Below are 24,706 nucleotides of genomic sequence, written 5' to 3' on the forward strand. Positions count from 1 at the left end.
GTCGCTGCTACTGTCAGTTTTTCTGGAGTTTTCGCTACAGTATTGTGATAATTAGTATTTGTGAACCTATATCATTAATAAGGATTCTGTATGATCTGGTATGGGAAGAGGTCCATGGTGGGGTGGGGGTGGGGGGTGGGGGTGATACCATGAGTTACCTCACTGGTGACACCAAGCCTAGTGACGCCACTGCTTTTAGTTTGAAGGACAGATTGGTCTGGTTCCCTGGAGCGAAGAAGACTGTGAGATGATCAATGCACTGAGAGTCAAAATCTTTTTGCATTGCTGGATATCTCAGACACAAGAGGGGGCCACGGGTTGAAGGTGAAAGGTAGATTTAAAAGGCACCTGAGAGAAAGGTTTTACAGCCAGAGAATGGTTGATATTTGAATTGAACTCCTGGAGGAGGTGGTGGGATCGGATACAATTCTGATCTTTTTTTTATATCTACAGATTTTTAAAAATTTCTCCAATATGTATCATATTGCTTCCATGGAAAATCTTACATAGTTAGCCGTTACTCTGTTTTGTGGCCAGCCTCTTGTCTCTCTCTTCACCAATGGTAAGATGGATACGCTTCCCTCGAGGCAGGGAAACCCACGGTTTGTTACCCTTTCTGATAACAAAAATGTTGAAAAGCCTGGTAGCAAAGCTATTACCATTGGGATCTTTTACATGAACAACATCAAAAGAGCCAGGATGTCTCTCCCTGTTTGTGATTACTCCAATACGACCCAAATTGGCACCTCCTGTCACCATACACAGATTGCCTGTGTCAAATTTAATGAAGTCTGTGATCTTGCCAGTATCCAGATCAATCTGTACAGTATCATTGGACTTGATCAGAGGATCAGGGTAGCGAATAGTTCGTGCACCATGTGTTACAAGGTGCGGATTCCCTTGAGGCCTACTCGGATCCTCCTCACTTTGCACAGCTTGTACTTTGCCTCTTCAGCTGTGATTCTATGCACAGCAAAACCAGACGGAAGTGCTCATTCGTCTTTTCAATGCTGAACACATCCATGGATCCAGCAGGATAAGTGACGTCTGTGCGGACTTTCCCATCAATTTTAAATGAATCTCTGCATGCAGATTTTCTTCACTTCATCACCAGCTAAGGCATATTTAGGTGATTTCTGAGGAAAATGATGAGGGGAAGACATTCCCGGAGTTTATGGGGACCAGTGGATGGATGTGGACCAAATACAGAAGTCAGTTTATCCAACATCCAGTGGCGCGGAGCCGCCAGGTGCTTCAAGTGTTTCTTTGGACCTCGGGCCATATTAGCGTCTGCAAGGAAAAGGCAATTCTGATCTTTAAGAGGCATTTAGACATATAATTAATTGGATGAAGTACAGCTGGATGTGGATCTAATATGGGCAAGTGGGATTTGTGTAGATGGTTAAAGGGGTCAGCATTGAGGCAGAGGGAAGAAGGGACCATTTTTCTGCTGCCCCACTCAGTCACTCCCTAATGTTCAAAAGGAAGATCAGCTAAATATCTGAAGGGGAGGAAACTGCAGAATTCTGGTAGATCAGGGAAGTGGGATTACATTTTTGAAATTGCTGGCAGAGACAGAGAGGCCTGAAAGGCCCCCTTCAATTCTATAAATGCAGGCAGCTCTCTTGCGAAACACAAGGTAGTGTGCCGTATTTCACGGAGGGGAGGACATGGAGGAGTGGGGGCTTCCTGGGCAGAATTTGGGTTTCAGCCAGATCAAGGAAGACTGCATGGAAGGCTCGGTTAGGAGTAAATCTCCAAGCCGAAATGTCTTTCATCGATCTAATGATTAAATAAAACATGATCAAAAAGGAAGTCGTTTTGCCCATTTAAAAACTCTAATGCATGCAGTCCGGACGCTTGTGTGTCCATTATTTCTTTGCTACAATTTACTGGAATAACCTGGCAAATATTTATGAGTACCAAGGCAATTAAAGAGTTTTCACTCGTTAACTTGCCAAACTCTGGGATTAGTGAAAACACAGAAATGCTGGAGGAACTCAGCAGGTCTCATAGGAGGTAAAGATACTCATGATAACCTTGAATAAGGGCTAACACCTGAAATGTCAGTTATATATCTTTACCTCCTATGGACGCTGCGAGACCCGCTGAGCTCCTCCAACATTTATTGTGTGTGTTTTACTACAATCCCCTGCGTATTGCAGGGGTGTGATGTGTCCTTCAGTATGTTGGCTTAAATACATTAAATAATACATTTAAAATGTAATATACCTGATAGAAGGGGGAGAAGCAAAAGAGGGTCCCTTCAGAGACACTGAGTATCTGTAGATTCACCTCCAGCGCTCCCGCAGCCTCTGCATCCTGAGAACCACTGGTCTAAGTAAAAACAGCAGGTATCTGAATTTAAAAAGTTAACATTAGGGAGATAGCTGAGTGTTTTGCTTTCACCTGATGAAGGGTCCAGGCCTCAATCATTTGTTGTCCTTTACATCCTATAGACGCTAAGTTTACCAGAACATTTGTTTATTGCACTTGACCCCAGTGTCCGTAGACTTTCTTGTTTATTTCAGAGGTGGGGAGAGGGGTAGATGAAGCTGCATGCTCCACCTCTTTAGCTTCTTCAGATTTGGAACAGAGCTGCTCCTCTATCAGGCTGTGGATTTTAAAATCAAACTACTGTTTTAACAGGGTGCCCAGGGCATGCGATATAGAACAGTAGATGCCGCTCAGCCCACAATGCTGTGCTGACCTACGTTAGCCTGCATAGGGCAAAGGCAGGGAAGGCTTTGGATGAGCTCAGACTCGGACAGTAGGGGGGAGCGACCCAGAGCTCAGGCAGGGGTGGAGTCAGTCCATTGTTTATGTGTTTTGCTCAGCAAAGCCAAAAGCCTCTCCTTTCGAGAGAGGAGACGTGGTGATGAAAAGCAAGTGGATGGATCCTGGAGCATGTGACTCAAGGTCCTCACTCTTGCCTACACCCCCAGTGGGACAAAGCTCCACGCAACATCCCAACGTCGCAGGGTACTTATTGCAAGAGCATTTTCAGTGAGCAGAAGTGATGTGGATGAAACCCTTTGATGGTGCCATGGTCAGCAGATAGGAAGGTTCCACTCTTTCCCAAAGTTGCTGCAGAGGAGGTTTTTTTGATTTAAAATTTAAAATTTAAATTTAAATTTAGACATGCAGCAAGCACGGTAACAGTCTCTTTTCAGCCCACGAGCTGCCCATTTGCACCTGACTGACACAAAATCTCCCGTACATTTTTTTGAAGGGTGGGAGGAAACCAGAGCCCTGGAGGAAACCCACGCAGACAGGGGGAGAGCATACAAGCTCCTTCGAGCACCAGTCCCAATCTCTGGTGTGTAACAGCGTGGCACTAACCGTGCCACCCGCTTTGCCCCCAAACATACCGATGACAGGTCATTCAAGCTCCTGAGCTCCATCCCTAAACTGCACACAAAACAGCAAGGCAATGCACAACTAGCCTTGGCTTCTAGGATTACAAAGACGCTTTCTTTGCTGAAGGTTCTTGGTCTGTAAATCAATTGCCTTGTTTACAGATCAAGCAAGTTAAAGACAGCTGCAATTTGTCATTGGCCCTTTAGCTCACCAGGTGTTACTTTGTAAATGAGATGGAAATCAATTCAGATCCCACTCGAGTAAACACTGCAACCAGCTTGTTGCTGAGTGACTGATTGTTGGTTAATTGTGGGAGGCAATTTCCCTGCTGAGGAGGCAATCATTGCAAGAGTTGTGAACATCTACTGCTGTGAGCCTTATCTCTGCAATTCCAACATTCGTTCCTTCTCTTCCTTCCCCACAACCCCCCCCCCCCCAACCCCATCCTCCCAGGTCTGTACGGGCATAAGGCAACCTGCTGAGGTTGCAATCACCTTTATGCTCATTCGGGTGATGATGTGTGCTGTGGCAGAAGGTCCATGTTGTTACAAGGTGGGATGTGCTCGTAAAGTAGATGTATGGTTCTACAAAAAAGGGGTTAGTAGGCCACTCATCTGTTTCAGTGGTGCTGAGCAAGGTGTAAGTGTGGGTTCTGAGATACTATGATCTGTCATGGTCTTATTGAATGGGAGAGCAAGCTTGAAAGGGCTGAATGGCTTTCTCCTGCTGCAATACACAAATGTGCTGGAGAAACACAGCAGGTCACGCAGCGACCTGATCGCGTTGGAGGTTTGGATCTGGAGCTTGGGTTGCTGATGGATAGAACAGGAGTCTGTATGGATGCAGAGGCTGCTAAAGCGCTGGAGGTGAATCTACAGATGCTCAGTGTCTCTGAAGGGACCCTCTTTTGCTTCTCCCCCTTCTATTGTTAGGGGCACCAGGCAATCCTATGTGGCACACATAAGTTGACGTAGATCAGGTATATTACATTTTAAATGTATTATTACATGACAATAAAAGGAACCTTTGAGCATCCAATCTTTTGAGCCTGAGGCCTTTATTTAGGCCAGTGGTTCTCAACCTTTCTCTTTCCACTCACATACCACTTTAAGTAATCTCTATGCTATAGGTGCTCTGTGATTAGAAAGGGATTACTTAAGGTGGTATGTGAGAGGAAAGAAAAAGGTTGAAAACCACTGTTTTAATCATTCCTAATTGACTCGTTATGTGCACGGTTTTATAACTCCAAAGGAAATGGGCCAGTGACAATTTTTCTCAAGCAAAATATTTCAGTAAGAATTGGGTCTAGAGCAGTGATTCTCAACTTTTCCCTTCCCACTCACATCCCACCTTAATCCCGTATTAATCACAGAGCACCTATGGCATAGGGATTACTTAAAGTGTATGTAAGTCCGGTACCGCACGGATGGCAGTCTCTTCAATCTGAGGCGCCTGCAAGCTCACACCAAGACACAAGAGAAACTTGTCCGTGAACTACTCTTTGCAGATGATGCCGCTTTAGTTGCCCATTCAGAGCCAGCTCTTCAGCGCTTGACGTCCTGCTTTGCGGAAACTGCCAAAATGTTTGGCCTGGAAGTCAGCCTGAAGAAAACTGAGGTCCTCCATCAGCCAGCTCCCCACCATGACTACCAGCCCCCCCACATCTCCATCGGGCACACAAAACTCAAAACGGTCAACCAGTTTACCTATCTCGGCTGCACCATTTCATCAGATGCAAGGATCGACAATGAGATAGACAACAGACTCGCCAAGGCAAATAGCGCCTTTGGAAGACTACACAAAAGAGTCTGGAAAAGCAACCAACTGAAAAACCTCACAAAGATAAGCGTATACAGAGCCGTTGTCATACCCACACTCCTGTTCGGCTCCGAATCATGGGTCCTCTACCGGCACCACCTACGGCTCCTAGAACGCTTCCACCAGCGTTGTCTCCGCTCCATCCTCAACATCCATTGGAGCGCTCACACCCCTAACGTCGAGGTACTCGAGATGGCAGAGGTCGACAGCATCGAGTCCACGCTGCTGAAGATCCAGCTGCGCTGGATGGGTCACGTCTCCAGAATGGTGGACCATCGCCTTCCCAAGATCGTGTTATATGGCGAGCTCTCCACTGGCCACCGTGACAGAGGTGCACCAAAGAAAAGGTACAAGGACTGCCTAAAGAAATCTCTTGGTGCCTGCCACATTGACCACCGCCAGTGGGCTGATAACGCCTCAAACCGTGCATCTTGGCGCCTCACAGTTTGGCGGGCAGCAGCCTCCTTTGAAGAAGACCGCAGAGCCCACCTCACTGACAAAAGGCAAAGGAGGAAAAACCCAACACCCAACCCCAACCAACCAATTTTCCCTTGCAACCGCTGCAATCGTGTCTGCCTGTCCCGCATCGGACTGGTCAGCCACAAACGAGCCTGCAGCTGACGTGGACTTTTTACCCCCTCCATAAATCTTCGTCCGCGAAGCCAAGCCAAAGATGTAAGTGGAACGAAAAAGACTGAGAACCACTGGTCTAGTATAAGTAAAAACAGCAGGTATCTGAATTTAAAAAGTTAACATTAGGGAGATAGCTGTCTGTTTTGCTTTCACCTGATGAAGGGTCCAGGCCTCAATCATTTGTTGTCCTTTACATCCTATAGACGCTGAGTTTACCAGAACATTTGTTTATTGCACTTGACCCCAGTGTCCGTAGACTTTCTTGTTTATTTCCGGCCTACTACTTGCTCCTGTTTTCTATATTTCTTGGACACTGTGATTCCTCGTGTTCCTCTCTCAAACTTGTCTGCCCTGGCAGCCCTTATCCATTCTGAAAGAGCAATCAGGGACTCAGTTTAACAACTCAGGGGCTCTGAAGTTGAGAAACCCATAAGAGGCATTGAGAAGAGAATCTATTTTTCCAGCGTGGAAATGTCAAATGCTTAGATGGTATACATTTAAGATGACGGGTTAAACTTTAAAAGAGATGTGCAGGCCATGTTGTTTTATGTATAGACTGTGGTGGGTGCCTGGAATGGGCTGCCAGGAGTAGTGTTGTAAGCAGTGTTTAAGAGGCTTCTAGATAGACACATGAATATAAAGGTCATCTCCATAGGACTCCTAAACAGCAGATTCATTTAAGGCCTCTTACTCTGTATATTATTTATAAATTTTAAAACATTTATATATATTTGGACATGCAGCACGGTAACAGGCCATTTTGGCCCATAAGTCCATGCTGCCTATAATTACATCTGATTGACCTACACCCCTAGTATGGTTTGAACGGTGAGAAGAACCATAACCCCTGGGGAAAACCCACACAGAACAGGGAGAACCTTCAAACACCTTACAGACAGCATGGGATTTGAACCCCACTGGTGTTGTAACAGCATTGCACTAACCGCTATGATAACCGTACTGCACTTACTGAATATATTTTTTCTGTATTGCACAGTCAATTTCTTTACATTTCTCTTTCTTTGTACAGTATATGTATCTTTATTTCATGAGTCCAAGTCATATTTATCAATATGTAAAAATTTTCCTGACCCACAGGGAAAAAATAATCCCAGGGTTGTGTGATGTCATGTATGTTTCATCTTGTCTTCATATGTGTGAGTTCTTAGACAACACATGGATGAAGGAAAAGATACTTTAAAGTTGATGTTAATGTCTCTTGCTCTTCTGTCAGCCCTCTGCTGGCAGCCAAGTCTAATCAAACAAGAACGATAATCAAGGCCTTGCTAGTGGCCATGCAAACAAGATCACTATTATTATAATGTATGTACATAAAATCTGAACTTTGAACTGTGGGTATGAATCGTATGCAGGCAGAAGTGGTGTACTTTATTTAAGCATCATGGTCAGTACAGATATTGCGGGCCAAAGGGCCTGTTCCTGTTGGTACTGTTCTTTGAGCTTTGGCTATGAGGGCTGCTCCTGTATTGACACTGTTGGCGGAACTGGGAGTCTCTGGAGCCTTGAGAACTTGAGCCTTGGCCTCTTCTCGGATGAATGAACTTCTGAACATTTTAACCAGGGTAAAACATGCCCCAGTCTGAACCAAGTGCCTTCATCTTGCATTCTCAGCTGTTTTCCTTTCTCTTCAGATGCTGCCTGACCTGCTGAGTGTTTCCTGCATTGTTTGTTTGAGTTTCAGATATTCCATATCTGCTGAGGTTTAAAAAAAAATTTCACAGGACTTGCCTCCCCCTTTCAAAAGTAGAGAGGTCAGAATCAGAATTTATTGCCATGAACATGTGTCATGAAATTCATTGTTTTGCGGTAGTGTTTCAGATGCAAAATTACATTTTAAAAAATAAATAATGCAAAGGAAGAGAAAGTGAGGTGGTGCCTGTGGTTCATTGTCTGTTCAGAAATCTGATGGTGGAGGGGAAGAAGCCATCCTTGTACCATTGGGTGTTCGTCTTCAGGCTCCTGAGCCTCCGTCCTGATGGTTGCAGTGAGAAGAGGGCATGGCCTGGGTGGTAAGGCTCCTTTATGATAGAGGCTGCCCCTTGCAGATGTTCTCAATGGAGTGATGGCTGATGTCAATTATGGTACTGGCCAAGTTCTCAATTCTCTGCAATCTCCTTTGAATCGTCTCTATAGTAGAGTGTGGGAGACATGATGCTTATTTTGGTGGGGGGGCGGGCGGTTAGTGAGTTTTTACCTTTCAGCCCCTGTACAGTGGTCTTAGTTTGACCACAATTCCATGAGCCACCATCTCTGATTGTTTTGAAACTGTTACACCATACAGGCTGAGCTGAGTTGGAAACTCTTTGAGAGAGATTCCGAAATATCCTGGAAATTAAACCCTCAAATTTTTGAGGATTCTGGCTCTGAGCCAGAATCAAGATTCTATTTATATAATGTACACAAAATAATACAAGATTTATAACCATATAACCATATACAGCACAGAACAGGCTAGTTTGGCCCTACTAGTCCATGCCGGAACAAATCCCCACCCTCCTAGTCCCACTGACCAGCACCTGGTCCATACCACTCCAATCCTCTCCCCTCCATGTAATTATCCAGTCTTTCCTTAAATGTAAATAACGTTTCTGCTTCAATCACCTCTTCCGGAAGTTTATTCCACATCCCAACCACCCTTTGCGTGAAGAAATTTCCCCTCACGTTCCCCTTATATCAATCTCAAACCATAGCCTCTGGTTTGAATATCCCCCACTCTTAATTGAAAAAGCTTATCCACATTGACTCTCTCTGTCCCTTTAAAATCTTGAACACCTCCATCAAATTCCCCCTCAATCTTCTATGCTCCAGAGAAAAAAGCCCAAGGCTGCTCAACCTTTGTAACTCAAACCCTGACATCCTGTCAACATTCTCTGCACTCTCTCTATTTTGTTTATATCCTTCCTATAATTCGGTGACCAAAACTGCACACAGTATTCCAAACTTGGCCTCACCAATGCTTTGTACAATTTCATCATAACATCCCAACTCTTGAATTCAATACTCCGATTTATGAAGGCCAACATTCCAAATGCCTTCTTCACCACTCTATCTACCTGAGTATCAACTTTGAGGGTACTATTTACCATAACCCCTAAATCCCTTTGTTGCTCTGCACTCCTCAATTGTCTACCATTCAATATATATGATCTATTTAGATTTGCCTTTCCAAAATGCAACACTTCACACTTATCCGTATTAAATTCCATCAACCATTTCTCAGCCCACTCGTCCAGCTTTCCTATATCTCTTTCTAAGCTACAGTAATCTTCCTCACTGACCACAATACCACCAATTTTTGTATCATCTGCAAACTTACTTATCCAATTCTTCCAGATCGTTAATATATATAACAAACAATAGTGGACCCAGGACTGATCCCTGAGGAACTCCACTAGTCACTGGCCTCCAATTTGACAAACAATTTTATACCAGTACTCTCTGACACCTCCCATCCAACTATTGCTGAATCCATTTCACTACCTCCTTATTTATACCTAATGCCTCCACCTTTTTTCCTAACCTCCTGTGGGGAACTTTGTCAAAAGCTTTACTAAAGTCTAAATAGGCAATATCCACAGCCTTCCCTTCATCGATCTTTTTTGTAACCCCTTCGAAAAACTCCTTTATTTGTCCTGATGGAGCACAAAAGAGATGCCACTTGTTCAGCACCACAGTCGAGACGAGAAAAAGAAGCAGTGTCCACGAGACATAGGAGCAGAAGTTGGCTAATCAGCCAACCATGAGCTGATCCCAGTCAACCCCACTCCCGGGCCTTCTCCCCAGTCCCATCAGAATTATTGAATGCCTGTGGAGCTCGCCACCTCCTCCAATGCTGTCGCCTCCTGTGTCCTCGCTACCTCCGTAGCCGCATGGCCTCCTGTCCGGTTCAGCGGCGATCCCAAACTCCAGGCGTCTGTGTCTCCCTCCTCGGCTGTGGAATGACATGCATTTCCACATTGCCTGTATTTGCTTCCTCCTGCAGTTCCAAAGGCACAGTGGGGGCAGTCAGTGCCTCACATAAACTGAGACCCTGGTTCATTCCTGCTGTGTGGAGTCTGCGCTTTCTTTCCCTGTGTAGGTTTCTCCTGAGTGCTTTGGTTTCTTCCTATATCCCAAAGGTGTGCAGGTTGCTAGCTTAATTGGCTGCTGGAAATTGCCCCTTGTCTGTAGCTAAGTAGTAGAATTTGGGGAGATCGGACTGTAATGCAGAGAGGATTTTAAAAATGGGACTAATGATGGATTAGTGTGAATGGGTGGTTCATGGTTGCCAAGGACTTGATGGGCTGAAGGGCATACATCTGAGCTGTATGACACTCAACGAAGTGAGTTTGAAGTGCAATACATGGAAATACTGCATTTTCCACACTGTGGATTTCCACTGTTAATGCCATTCTGAGCCAAAAATACTACTGGAGGAACTCAATGGGTCAGGCAGGATCTGCAGAGGCAAATGGATGGTCAATATCTAGGGTCAGGATCCTGTGTCAGGTCTGACAATGTAGAGGAGATATAGTCAACATAACATGTTGCAGGAACACAATTTGGAGTGCCCTGTCTGGCTGCATCGTCTTGTGGGACGTGAAGCATTAGACTGGAAGTCAATACAGAGGATCATCGAAACAGCCGAGATGACCACTGAGCTCTCCCTTTCCTCTATGGATGACATTCACTGGGAGCGTTGCTTAAATAAACCTCAAATAATAATAATAGGGGATTGGTTCCAACCAGCACGCTGTATCTTTGACCTGTTACTATCAGGAAGGAGATGCAGGAGCAACAAAGTAAAAACATAATGCAGGAGAAACTCAGCAGGTCATTCAAACTTCGGAGGCATGGTTGATGTAGCAGTTAGCACAACACCTTTACAGCACCAGCGATTGGGGCTGGGGTTTGAATCCTGCCTTGTCTGTAAGGAGTTTGTGCATTCTCCCTGTGTCTGTGTGGGTTTTCTCTGGGGTCTCCATTTTCCTCCCACCATTCGAAACGTACCGGAGGGGTGTTGGTTAATTGGGTGTAAATTGGGCAGAGCGGATTCATGGAGTGAATTACTGTGTTGTATATCTAAATATTTAAAAAGTGTACTTTATATAGCAAAGATAAAGATACCAAACCCACATGTTGGGCTTGAGCCCTTCATCTTGATTGGTTATGTTTCTTTATCTTTGCTATACAAAGGACATCGTTTGACCTGCTGAGTTTCTCCAGCAGTGTTTTTTTTTATTTCAACCTCAGTTTCTGTAGACTTTCATGTTTTACTACAGGAGCATCAAAATCAGGACTGCCATGCTGGGAAATATTTTCCTGCAGGCTGTGAGATTGATGAACTGTATCCTGCAACTGAGTATATTATTCTAAATTATTTATAAATGTATTTTAAATTATACCTTATGATCAGTCATTGTGCGTGTATGCGTGTGCAGCATGGTCAGAAGAAACACTGTTTCATCGGATTATACATGTGCAGTCAGATGATGATAAACAAACTTGAAAAGTGAGAGGGAGAAGTGTGGCAGGGTCTGGTTGGTAGATAATGGGGAGAGCCAGGTGAAGATGGGGATGATGGGCTGATAGAGCCAGTTGGAGGTGGGTGAGATATCTGAGTGTTGATTCGGAAGTACATGTTGCTAAAAGTACCAGGGTAACTGCTTTGATCTGCTTTGGAAGAGATTAAGGAGACCTGGTGAGCTATCCAAGAGTTTAGAAGAGTGTCAGCCTGGACTCTGTTTCTAAATAATTGGAGTAGGATTTGAACCCTCAACCTTCTGGCGTACAGGTGCTGAGCGAGAACGTTGATCTCTGAATGAGCATGACATCACTGCTCACGTCCATCTCTTCTGTTGCAGGAGAAGCTGGATGCAAGTTGATGTCTGGGTGTTGATGAAGAGAAAGATGAAGTAAGTAGATTTGCCTAAGACTTTTCTAACATTGTACTGCAGTTGAAAATCATTCATTGTGCAAAAATCCAGAGGCTTGCACCTCGTGCATTTGAGTGGATCGTGTTAGAAATACATGGAAATAGTTCCTGATAAGTATTCTCTCTCCTGGCATTGAAACTTGTACCTGCTGGTAAATCCCCCAACATCTTGATGCAATACAGTAGACAGTGAAGGCCAACAGGGTATTCAGAACAATTCATAGAGAAGGAGTCTTCTCACCTTCATTCACCGTTCTCAATTACTTTAATCCATTCCTTGTTTCCTCCCGATCCTGACAAACTTTGCACCTAATTTATCCAATGTTCTTTGGAGTGAAACAAGAAAATTTGCAGGTGCTCTGATTGTAGTAAAAACACAGAAATGCCAGAGGAACTTGGTAAATCTCTCAGCATCCATATCACTGACGTTTCGGACCTGAACCCTCCTTCAAGATGCAAGCGAAAAGAAGATAAGGGCCTGAATGAAAGAAATGGCAGGGGAAGGAGCACCTTTGCTCTGTCCACTACAATAATTTGGATCTCACAGTGGCCACCCACTTCAATTATCCCACCCAATTCCCTTGCTAACATGTCTGTCCATGGACTCAGGCACTGACAGACTGAGAACACCCGCAGACTGAAGGAAGAATTGTCTGGGTACCCTCCAACCATATGGCATTAACATCGACTTCTCTCTGGTTAGCCAGCTTACCCCCCCCCCCCCCCCCAATCATTCCCTTTACCTCTTTCCTCTAGCTCGGTCTCTCTTCCCTTTCTCTCCTTCATCCCAGCTTTGCAACCACAGAGCCAACATCCCCCCCCCCCCCAACCCCCGCCACATCCCCAATCAATTCTCACCTTTCCTCTCTCCTGGCCTTCTCCTCATATCCAATTAACACTTTTTGTCTTTTGGCCTGTACTCCTCCCCTCCATTTCTTTTATTTAGGCAGCTGCCTGCTCTTTCCTCATACTTTGAAGAGGGGCCCTGACCCAAAAACGTCTGTAATATATCTTTTCCTCCTAGGGTCACTGCGAGACCTACTGAGTTGCTCCAGTATTTGAATCCATCTCCATCACTACACATTACCAATGACTCTGACTAAATGATCTTTCATCCTGGGCGGTCAGAAGGAATGGGAGTTAAAGATAGTTTTTTTTTAATTCCTATCCCTAACTCGGGCATTCTCTATTCTAAGTGATCCTTATCTGCCTCTGAGATTGGGAAGCTATTCCTAGGTGTTTTCTTGAATTCATATCAGATGCTATTTATCGTCCTGTGATAAAACAGAAATGTAATATTGCACAGAATTGCCTTTAGTCTGCCAAAAGGCAAACAAAGATTCACTATTAGCATTGCCCGACTCCTCTTACAGCCAGAGAAAGAGCAGCAAAAAGAAGTCCCCCCAGAGTAACCGAGAGTCCGTGGGTTCACCTCCAGCGTTCCTGCAGCTGCACATGACCCCAGTTCAGTTTATACCCAAACACAGATCCAAACCTCCGACACGATGATAATTCCCAGAACCTCTCCTACTTTCACCACCGGACTGAAGAAAAAAATGCCCTTCTGCGTCACTTCCTTGACCATTTACCTGCCTTCTTGGGGGCCAGGCATGGATTAGCTGGCACCTTGTTTTGAGAGGCTGTGTCCTGCTGTAGAATGTGGGTGAGCAGTTGGGGCCAGCAGAAACCAAAGTTTCGCAGTAAATATTAAACCCCCTAAAGGTGCATGCAAGGTGTCTAGCTGAGAAATTGGATTCCACCTATATTTGAGGTTCAAGACCGCCATTTGAATCCTCTGCAAAAAAAATCCTGAAATTGGGTATTTTATAACTTAACATGGGAACTGTGGATTTCTCTGCATTAAACGTCTCACTTCATGACTGTATTCAGTGGCTAGGAAGATTACAAGACCCTGAAGCATCTATCTTCAAGGTATTCATTGATGAGCTACTCTGGTATCTGCCATGGTTGTGAGGGAAATGTAGGGGAGCTTTGACAATGGTCTTCATTATGTGTGTATAGCCCCTGTACAAACTATTGCCTTGCTGGAGTCCTGTGCTGTGTTATGTGGGGAATAATCAATGGGGCCGAGGAGTAGTGAAACCCATCAAATGAAAGTCTACAAACAGCAATGTAGCAAGGAGAAGTGATTGTAAGAGCATATTGATCTGTGGAACTTGGAGTCAGGTAGATGAGATTGAAACCATTCAGAATTTAGGCCTTTTAATTTGCATATTGTGTTTCTTATATTTTTTGTGTGACAATGTTACAGCTTGCACTTTTCAGCTCCAATGTGTGTCAGTAAGAGAGGAAATGGGTGTGGCACACCTAATGATGTAATTAGCTGGTATACTGATCAGAACAGTACATGGAAGTACCTGATTCAGTTTCATAATGGATTCAATTTAACCTCAAAATCTGCCCCGGGTGTACACTTCATTGTGAACAATTTCCATGTAAAAAAAACACATTAAGGTTCTAATGAATGTATGAAGATTGTGGGTTTAACATCTGTCATTGAAAGACCAGTAGCTCAAGTAGGCCACTCAGCCCATGAGTTTTCTCTGCTATTTCATTGAGTGGATCCATTCTCCCTCCAGCCCCATTCCACTGCCCTCTTCCAATAACCATTGATACCTTGACTATTCAGGTACCTCTTAATTTCTGCCTGAAATATACCCAATGATTTGGCCTCTACAGCCACCAGTGGTGCAAATTCCAGAGGTTCACCACTCTCTGGCTAAAGAAATTCCTCCATATCTCTGTATTAAATGGGTGCTCTTCCATCCTGAAGTTGTGCCCTCTTGTCTTCGACTCTCCTGCCATGGGAAAAACTTGGCCACATCTACTCTGACTTTGGCCTTTCAACATTTGAAATTCTTCTGTGGCCCCCATCATTCACAAGATATAGGAGCAGAAGTAGGCCCAATGGCTTTATCATTCTAATCTGGAGCTGATCCATCCACCCACTTAGCCCCACCCACCAGCTTTCTTCCCATAAACCCTGATCCCCCGACTAAACAAATACCTGCCAATCTCTGCCTTCAATACACTAACAGCCTCTCTTCCACAGCTACCTGTGGCAACAAGTTTCACCCATCTCTTGACCTTCTGCTAAAGTAATGTTATGCATTTATTTTTTAAATTTACATCTTTTTTTCCTTGAAGTTGTGTCCTCTTGTCTTAGACTGCCCTACCATGGGAAACAACCTTGCCACATCTGCTCAGTCCAGGCCTTTCAGCATTTGAAATGTCTCTGAGGTTCCCTTCTGTACTCCAACAAGTCCAGTCCAAGAGCCAACAATCATTTCTCATACACTAACCCTTTCATTCCTGGTATCATTCTAGTAAATCTTCTCTGAACCCTCTCCAATGCCAGCACACCTTTTCTCAAATACGCACCTAACACTGTACATAGTACTCCAAGTGAGGTCTCACCAGTGCTTTCCTGCTCTTGTATGCTATCCCTCTAGAAATGAATGCCAGCATTGCATTTGCCTTCTTCACAGCTGACTCAACCTGGAGTCAATCTTGGGGCAGGGTAGATGTACAGCATGGTAACAGGCCATTTTGGCCCATGAGTCCGTGCCACCCAATTAACCTACACCTTTGGTATGTACTTGAAATGGTCTGTAAGTCTAAATTTAAAAATTAACAAGTTGACCACCCCTGCTTTAGGGTATCCTGCACATGAACTCCTCAGTCCCTTTGCACCTCGAATTTTGAATGTTCTCTTCATCTAAAAAAAATAGTTTTCCCATTTATTTCTTCTACCAAAGTGCATAATGGTGCACTTCCCAACATTGTATTTCATCTGCCAGCTCTGCCCATTCTCCTAATCTATCCAAGTCTCTCTGCAGCCTTTCGGTGTCCTTAGCACCACCTCCCCTACCATCTATTTTGGTATCATCTGGAAATTTAGACACAAAGCTAGCTATTCCATAATCCAAATAATTTACATACGACCTAAAAAGAAGTGACCCCAACAGCGACCCCGTGGAACACCACTGAAATAGTAGCCAACCAGAAATAGGATCCATTTATTCCTAGTCTCTATTCTCTGCCGACCAAGCAATGCTCTAGCCATGCTCATATCCTTCCTATAATTCCTTGAGCTCTCATCTTGTTTAGCAGCCTTATGTGTGGCATCTTGTCAAAGGCCTTTTGAAAGTCCTAATACACATCATCCACTATGTCTCCCTTGTCGATCTTACTTGTGATCTCTTCAAAATATTGCAATGGGTTTGTCAGGCATGAATTTCCTTTAAGGAAACTGTGCTGATTTGGGCCTATCTTTTCATGCACCTCCAGGTATTCCATAATCTCAACTTTGACAATCAACTCCAATAGCTTCCAACTCCAACTGATGTCAGGCTGACTGGTCTATAATTTTCTTTCTGTTGCCTCGGTCCATTCTTAAACAGTGGAGTGACATACACAATCCTCCAGTCCACTGGAACCATGCCAGACTCCAATTATTCCTGGAAAATTATTACCAAAACCTCCACAATTTCTACAGCCACCTCCTTCAGAACCTGAGTGCATTTCATCTGATCCGGGAGACTTATCTACCCTTAGACCATTTAACTTCCCAAGTATCTTGACCACACTCACTTCTCTTCTGAAAGAGCCATGAGAGTCTGATATGCTAGACTTCTATAGTGAAGACTGATCTAAAATAGTCATTCACTTCTTCCATCTTCTCCTTATCGCCCACTACAATTTCTCCAGCATCATTTTCTATTGGTCCTATGTCTAGTTTGGTCACTCTTTTACTCTTTATCTATTGAAAAGAGCTAGTAGTATTCTTTTTGATATTACTTGCAATTACCTCTTTTCATAATTCATCTTTTCCTACTTAATCATTTTCTTAGTTGTCTTCTCCAAGTTTGTAAATATTTCCCAATCTTTGATCTTCTCACTTAGTTTTGCTTCCTTGTATGCCCTCTCTTTTGCTTTTACTTTGAGTTTAATTTCCCTCATCAGCCACAAAAGAGTAGTCAAAGTGTGGCATGGTTAGTGTCGCGGTCAGCCCCAATGCTATTACAGTGCCAGTTCCCTGGGTTCGAATCTGGCGCTGCCTGAGGAATTTGTATTTTCTCCTCGTGTCTGGATGGATTTAATTGGGTGATGTGGTCTCATGGGCCAAAAAGGCCTATTGCGGTGCTGTATGTCTAAATTAAAATTAAGAGCCATCAAATGTTCCCTATATGGTAATCCCTTTATTCAAGGAATCATTTTTGTGAATGTTCTCTGAACCCACTCCAATGCCAGCACATCCTTTTTTATATACAAGGAGCCCCAAATTGTACCCTGTGGCTACTATCCTCTTGAGAGCTGAGAACAGGAGATCCAGGATGTCACGATTGAAAGAATAAATGCAATATACAAACACACTGGAGAAACTTAGCATGCTATGCATCATCCACGGGAAGTAAAAGGTAACCAATGTTCAGGGCCTGAGGCTTTTGTCTGAGAGGGTAAAATCCTTCCTCGATAGAAAGTAATTTCAGTGAACCATAAATCAAGATGAATGTACAATTAAGATCAAGATTCCTTTATTGTCATGAGTTTGAACTGCTCGTACAAACCCACCATGTGCAATAATATTTATATGTGTGTACGTACTGGGCATATGTATCATATGTCAGCATGTGTGTTTGCAGTGTGTTGCACTGAGAACCAGAGAATGCTGTTTTGTTGGGTTGTACTTGTCAAGCCAACTTTATTTGTTCATACCATGCTTGCATGGAATGATGAGTTAGCATTTCTCCTGGACCACAGAGCATATTTACATAGATATAAGTTAGGGAAACAGTTAACACATCAAAATATTAAGATATTAATAAGTATACACTGAAAGTCCACAGCACACTATCCACATCTGTACTGGGAGTTCAGGAGTCTGATGCGTTTGGTTGGGGGGAGGGGGGAGAAATGCTGTTTCACACTCTGGTCGCGAGGGCCTAAGTGCTACAGTAACTTCTACCAGATGGCAGAAGGGAGAACAGTTTACATGTGGGATGTGTGGAGTTGTTCACAATGTTTATTGCTTTCCGCCTGCATCGTGTGTCCTTCATGGTAGGAAGAGGTTCCCCAATGGTCTTTTCCACTGACTTCATTATCCTCTGCAGGGTCTTGCATTTCAAGGTGGTACAGCTTCCAAACCAGGCAATGATGCAGTTGCTCAGGATGCTCTCGATGCGACCTCTGTAGAATGTGATTGGTGGGGGTGGGGGGGTGGGGGGGGGGGGGAGGAGATGAATTTCCCTCAGCCTTCGCAGGAAGTAGAAGCACTTGACCATAGAGCTGGTGTTAAGAGGTCAGGTGAGATTCTCCGCCAGGTGCACTCCAAGGAACTCGATACTCTTGACGACCTCAACGGTAGAGCCATCAATGGTCAATGGAGCGTGATCTCCCCGGGCCCTCCTGAAGTTGACAACCATCTCTTTTGTTTCTTTTAAACATTTAGATACAGGTGGTTTGTTGGGCACCAGTTTGTTAGCGTCTGCACTTCGTCTCTGTATGCTGCCTTCTTGTTCTTACTGTCATCAGTGAACTTGATGACGTGGCTCAAGTCATGTTTGGCTGCACAATCATGGTTCAGCAGAGTGGACAACAGTAAATATATTTAAGACGAGGTTGGATAGATTTTTACATAGTAAGGGAATTAAGCAATATTGGGAAAAGGCAGGTAGGTGGAGATGAGCCGATCATCAGATCAGCCATGAACTCATTGAATGATGCAGAAAGCTCGATGGGTCGGATGGCTGACTCCTGCTCCTATTTCTTATATTCTAATTGAAACCCATTGAGTTGGGAGTGGTTTGCTTGATCTGATCTCATTATTGAGATAATGTATGAGTGGGTTTAAGGACAACTGACAAACAAGGAGTGTGTGCAGGAATATAAATATTTGAACTGAAACTGGCGACTCATGTTGATTGGACCATATAATAGATCACAGCTTATCCCTATCTCAAAGGTATGATCCACCTTTAGTGCCTGGATTTTGTTGGACACAAATTTACGACAATCTTGAAAGTTTTTCCAAAACTTTCTGTGAATGTTTTCAATGGATCTGAAATGGTGCTGTAGATGTGGTAGCTTCATGACCCATTGGTATGAAACGCGGAGCTACGTTTTTCACTGTATCTCTGTACCTGTGACAACAAATACTCAGCCTGCTATTCTGGGCCATCTTTCCTTGGAATTCAGCAGCTAATCCTTCATGACAGTCTGACCAGGCTGCTGTCTTCATGATGTTCACTTCTTTTCAACCCTGTCTTTTGTTGATGCTTCCAAACACTGAGAAACCATTCCCTGGTTCTGCAAAGCTGGGGATCTGTTCAACTCTTCTCTTGCCACATCAACTGGACTCTTCCCTACTTATTCAAGGCAGAGTTATTCAGTTTGCTCTTTTCTCTCTGGATGGGTAGCACAGGCAGCGCAGCGGCCAAGCAGGGCAGAAGGCCGGACATGAGGTGCAGAGCTGCAGGAGGAACAGGCTTTCGTGGGGAAGGGGGGTGGTGGAGCCGAGCGCCGGTGGCTTTCAGGCGCTCCACCAGCTCATCAGGCCGACCCTAAGGCACACTCTGGCAGCGTAGCGCCATCCGCTGACCCCCACCATCTATCTCCTGACATTGCAGCAGGGGTGTAGTGCTGCCGAGCCCTGAGTTTATGGAGTGCTGCACTGAATCGCGGGTGCTGGGGGCCAAGAGTCACCCTTCCATCGAAGGGAAGAGAGGGTGCCCATAGGTGGCGGGGATGAAGGAGACTGGGACAATGGGGAATGGGGGAAAAGGTTTTCCCTCTGAAAATGGAGAATTTATGATGGGAAATTAATGTTATTCATGTGTAATGTCATCTACCGAAAAAAGTTCTGGTTTTTGGAGGTTGCCTGTTTATGGAATTCTGGATAAAAGGTTGGGCAACTCTATCAGATTGTTAACAAGTTAAGTTCATTGTCTCTGATTGTACAAGTACAACCCGACAAAACCGTGTTCTCCAGTCCTCAGTGCAAAACATGCAGACGCACAACCAGACGTAACTCGCATACAGACAAATAATACATATTTAGGACAAGTATTTCATCTATACAAATAAATATTGTTTCATGACTATGAGAGTTTCAGATGGTTCATGTGAGCAGTTCCTTTGGTCGTTCCGCATTCTCACCGGTGGTGCTGGCTCTGATATCTCTTTCCTCAAATGGGAGTAACGGAAAGATGCTGTGTGCAGGGAGGAAGGGGTCCTGAATGATTTTGTGCCCTCTTCAGACAACGATCCTGGTAGATGACATTGATGGGGGGAGGGAGACTCCAGTGATCTCCTCTGCCACTCTTATGCTCCTGTGAATTGACTTCTGATCCATTACTCTGCAGCAGCCATACCACGCTGTGATGCAGCCGGCCAGGATGGTCTCGATAGAGCTCCGGTAGATATAAACAGGATGGTGGCTGGTAGCCTTGCCCACTTCAGTCTTCTCAGGAAATGCAGTCACTGTTGCACCTTCCTGACAAGTGAGGAGATGTGTGTCCACAATAGGTCACTAGTTAAGTGAATTCCAAGGAACTTGGTGCTCTCCACTCTCTCCACTCCAGAGTTATTGCTGTGTTATGGAAGGTGGTTGTTCCTGGTCCTCTCGGGGAATCTTCTGAGGTCACAGGGAGAATGTGCAAACCCCACACATATTTAGTTATTATTATACACACATAGGTTAGATACAAACCAGAGGACATGGGTTAAGGATGAAAATGGAATAGTTTACACAGAGAGTGGTGGGAGTATGGAACAAGCTTTCAAATGAAGTGGTGAATGCGGTGAATGCGGGCTCAATTTTAAAAAGTAAAAAGAATTTTGGATAGGTACATGGATAGGAGGGTTTTAGAGGGCTATGGATTGGGTGTAGGTCAATTGGATTGGGCAGAAAAATAGTTCAGCACAGACTAGAACTATGGTTTATGGTTCTATTACATCAGAGGTAAGGATTGAACTCTGCTCTCTATCTCCGCAAAACATTCCAAATCACAGAAATCGACATTTCCATCAGCCGAGACACAGCAGGTAGCCATGGCAGATATTTCCTGAGGGTTATACCCATAGTTTGAAATCTTAAATGTTGTCATTGTTAATGGCTCTGAGGCCCTGAAATTCCACTGGGTTCTCCCAATATCCTGGTTTAAAAGCAGCGGGGTACCTGGAGAGCAAGTCTGCATTGGGATTAAACTGGCCTCATCCCGGAAATTAGCCAAGGAATTTCCAGGCACTAGTCCTTTCCTGGATTATTTTGTTGGGGTTTGTAATAACTTAAAACATGTTGTGAGCTCTAATCACCACTTGTGTTTTGTTGATGTTCTCAAGATCCTGCTGTGTACAATCAGAAAAGGAGAGAGAGAGAGAGAAGAAAGGGGGAGATGAAGGGAAAGGGAAGGGAGATAGGAAGAGTAAATGAACATGGTAGAAATGGAGGGAGGGACCTCCAATCAAGACCCTCGGGCCTGAGACACTTGCTCCATTTGTAGCGGGCCTGAGGCACTTTGGCCATGTGCAGCGGGCCTGGGGCTTTTGGGCCACGAGCAGTGGGCTGGGGCTCTTGGGCCACTCGTAGAGGACCTGTACTTGGGATCAGCAGTAAGTCCGGGAGTTGGGTCAAGACCATGGACTGAGCTCCTCATCCGAGGCTGCCCCAATTGTAGAGCTTCTCTCTTTCACAGAGGAATCATTCTCTCATAAATACCTTGCTGTGTGCTAGCAGCCCATATGGAAATGATTATCGTCAGGGCTGCATGTAAAAGCCTTGAGCCATTGCCAGTCAGAAATTGCAGGCCAACAATTTTGTTTTGCAGCCAGCCTTAGCCCAGAATTCAAGGGGCAATGTCACTGAAAACAAAATATCCAAGTCTTTATTTTTTTGGTATCTCGCATTTTCTCCCCACTCCTGGAGATTTTTGTATGCAGTGTCTGACGAAATGTTTCTTTCACATGCTCTGCCAAGGCTGCTTTATAAATGCAAAACCCACTTCAAAAGGACAAGGCCAAGCAAACATACCCAAATAGAGAAACCTGAAAGTCTGCAGATACAGTGATTGTAGTGAAAACACAATGCTGGAGAATGTCAGCAGGTTGCACAGTGTAATCTATAGCGCAGAGATAAAGATACATGACCAACATTTTGGGCCTGAGCCTTTCATCAAGAGATGAGCAAAATGCAAAATATTTTTGGGGTTGGACATGAAATGTTGGTTTTGAATTTTTACCTTTGCAATGTAAAGTAAGACTGTGAGACCTGCTGACTTTCTCCAGCATTGTGTTTTTATTCTGCCCAGGCATATCACGAGATAAGAGAATGGGGAACTTGGTGGAAGAGATGCGTTTGAAGGAGCATGTCAAAGGAGAGACAAAGAGTTTATTGAATTCTAGGGCTTAGGGTTTTTGTGGCTTGAGGTTTGGCTGCCAATGGTTTGAAGAGAATGTTTGGGAGAGAATATATGGGAGTTTATAAGAGCACAATGGACAGATACATCGAAATTCTTGCTTGCCACAGCCTCATAGATATGTAAAATGCACTGATGAAAGGATGGTATGCTTAGCTCTACGCTATTACAGCACCAGTGATCAGGGTTTAAATCCGGCAGTTAAACATTCGCTCCATGACCTGCATGGGTTTTCCCTGGGTGCTCTGGTTTCCTTCCACCCTCCAAAAATTGACTGGGTGGTAGTTTAATTTGGGTATAATTGGGTAGCTCTATAGTGAACTGAAGACCGGAAGGAGACCTCAAGGTCATCATGCAAGCTCTATAAAGACACTGTGAAGGAAACCTTACGCTACTGTAGCATCCAGCCTAGAGGCTGTGGCTGCTGGTGGGTCCAATTGGTGAGCCCTGTGCAATTGAAGCCTACACCAGTTTTGGAGAAAGGCATTGCCAAAAACTGATGGAAGGCTATACATGGCGCCGGAGAGCAGCCACCACAGTTATTACAATAACAGACTTCCATTGTGCTCGAGTTTGCACTTCCAGACTGGGACTGCAAAGTCACCTTCGTATTCACAGATGAACTGCACAACAACGTGTCTTCTTTGAACTGAAGGACATCTAATAATAATTAGGTAGCATGGGTTTCAATGGCCAGAATTGACTTTTATTGGGCTGTAAATAAAATAGAAAAATAAACTACTGCGCAAGAGGAAATAGGAAATAAATCTAAAATGCAATGAGTTTGAGAGTTTATTGTCACATACACAAGTACACCATATAGATGCTCTTAAATTCTTACTTGCTGGTATACACTAGCTACATTTCTTGCAGGTATGTACGATACACTGACCACAATAATATCGATCAAATTACTGCCATATGCTGAGACAGGAAAAAAAAGATTAAAAGAATAGAAAATTGTAGATATGCAGAGTTCCAGAAAATAAATGTGATGGTGCAGAGATCTTTTAGTGGTCCTGGGGCAGTTTATGGTTTGGGTGAATGGAGTAAGAATGGCTTTCTTGTGAATACCAGCACAATGAACAGATACCTTGAAATTCTTGCTTATTGCTGCTACACAGGTATGTCAGATGTACTCACCAGCAATGTGCAAAATAGCACCAGAGAAAGAGATAATAAATCTAAGTGGAGAGATAAATATTCATAGTTACAGTTGGTGCAAAATAAGGCGATGTTACTGGACTGCAGATGGATCTTTGAAATAGCTGAGGGTTAGGGTAGTACAGGGAGGGTGCTGTTGGATAGAAACTCTTCTTGAATCTGGAGATGCTGTACTTGAGGATTCTGGACCTTCTGCTTGAAGGTAGAAGGGCGAAGAATTAGAATTTATTGTTATGACATGCCATGAAATTCTTTGTTTTTCATCAACTTTACACGTGCAAAAATTGCTATTAATTACATTTCTGTAAACACACTCATTTAAAAAAAATAATAAATACATTAGCGAAAAATAGTGAGGAAAAAAAAGTCCATTCAGAAATCTGATGGCTGAGGGGAAGAAGCTGTCCTTATACCAATGGGTATTCATCCTGTACCGTCTTCCTGATGGTAGCAGAGTGAAGAGGGCGTGGCCTGGTGATGAGGGTCCTTGAGGATAGAGGCTGCTTTCTTGAGACAAGGCCTCTTGTAGATGTCCTTAATGGAATGAAGTCTGATGCCCGTGCTGATACTGGCCAAGTTCACAACTCTCCATAGCCTTTTCCTGTCCTGTGCATCAGCACCTCCACACCAGACAGTGATGCAACCAGTAAGAGTGCTCTCCATGGTACAGCTGTAGAAAATGACAAGAAATTTGTACCAAATCTCCTCAAACTCTTAAAGAAATATAGCCACTGGTGTGCCTTCTTCGTGATTGCATCAACATGAAGGACGCAGGATAAATTTTCAGAGACGATGAGGAGGGCATGGAGATGTTCTATTATGTTGGCTATCTTCTTGAGGCAGACCTTCAATGGACAGGATGCCTTTGGAGTTGTTAAACTCAGGGATGATCGAGAGGAAAGATCTGGGAAGATGAAAGAGAGAGGAAAACAAAGATGGGGTTTCAGTATAAGGAGCTGTGTTTGTCCATTGAGGACAGGAGCCAATGGGATGGTGCACGTTAGGAGATGGGCAATAGTATTTTGGATGCTAGATTTTTAAGAGTATTTATTTTAATTACAGCATGGTAGAAGCTGATTCTGGCATTTAAACCTGTGTTGCCCAAATACACCTGAATTAACCTACAGCCCTGTATGTGTTGAAGGGTAGGAGGAAACCGGAGCACCCAGGGAAAACCCACGCAGATACCGGGAAAACATACAAAACATCCTTTCAGGTGGGATTCGAACCCGGGTCGCCTACGCTGTAATAGCGTCACACTAACCATTCTGTGTAGTATATTCAGAGGGAGACAAGCCAAGGTCCTGCAGGTATTGTGGAGTTTAGAATTAATACAACAACCAATCAGGTTTTCTAAAGG

At 44.1% G+C, this 24,706-nt stretch overlaps 1 pseudogene; it reads right to left on the reverse strand.

The window, feature by feature from the left end:
• Nucleotides 1-510: 510 nt before the first annotated feature.
• Nucleotides 511-1,298, reverse strand: LOC138739811 (small ribosomal subunit protein eS4-like; annotated as a pseudogene).
• Nucleotides 1,299-24,706: the final 23,408 nt, after the last annotated feature.

The sequence above is a fragment of the Narcine bancroftii genome, chromosome 7 (genome assembly GCF_036971445.1).
Source record: "Narcine bancroftii isolate sNarBan1 chromosome 7, sNarBan1.hap1, whole genome shotgun sequence".
Lineage (NCBI taxonomy): Eukaryota > Metazoa > Chordata > Chondrichthyes > Torpediniformes > Narcinidae > Narcine > Narcine bancroftii.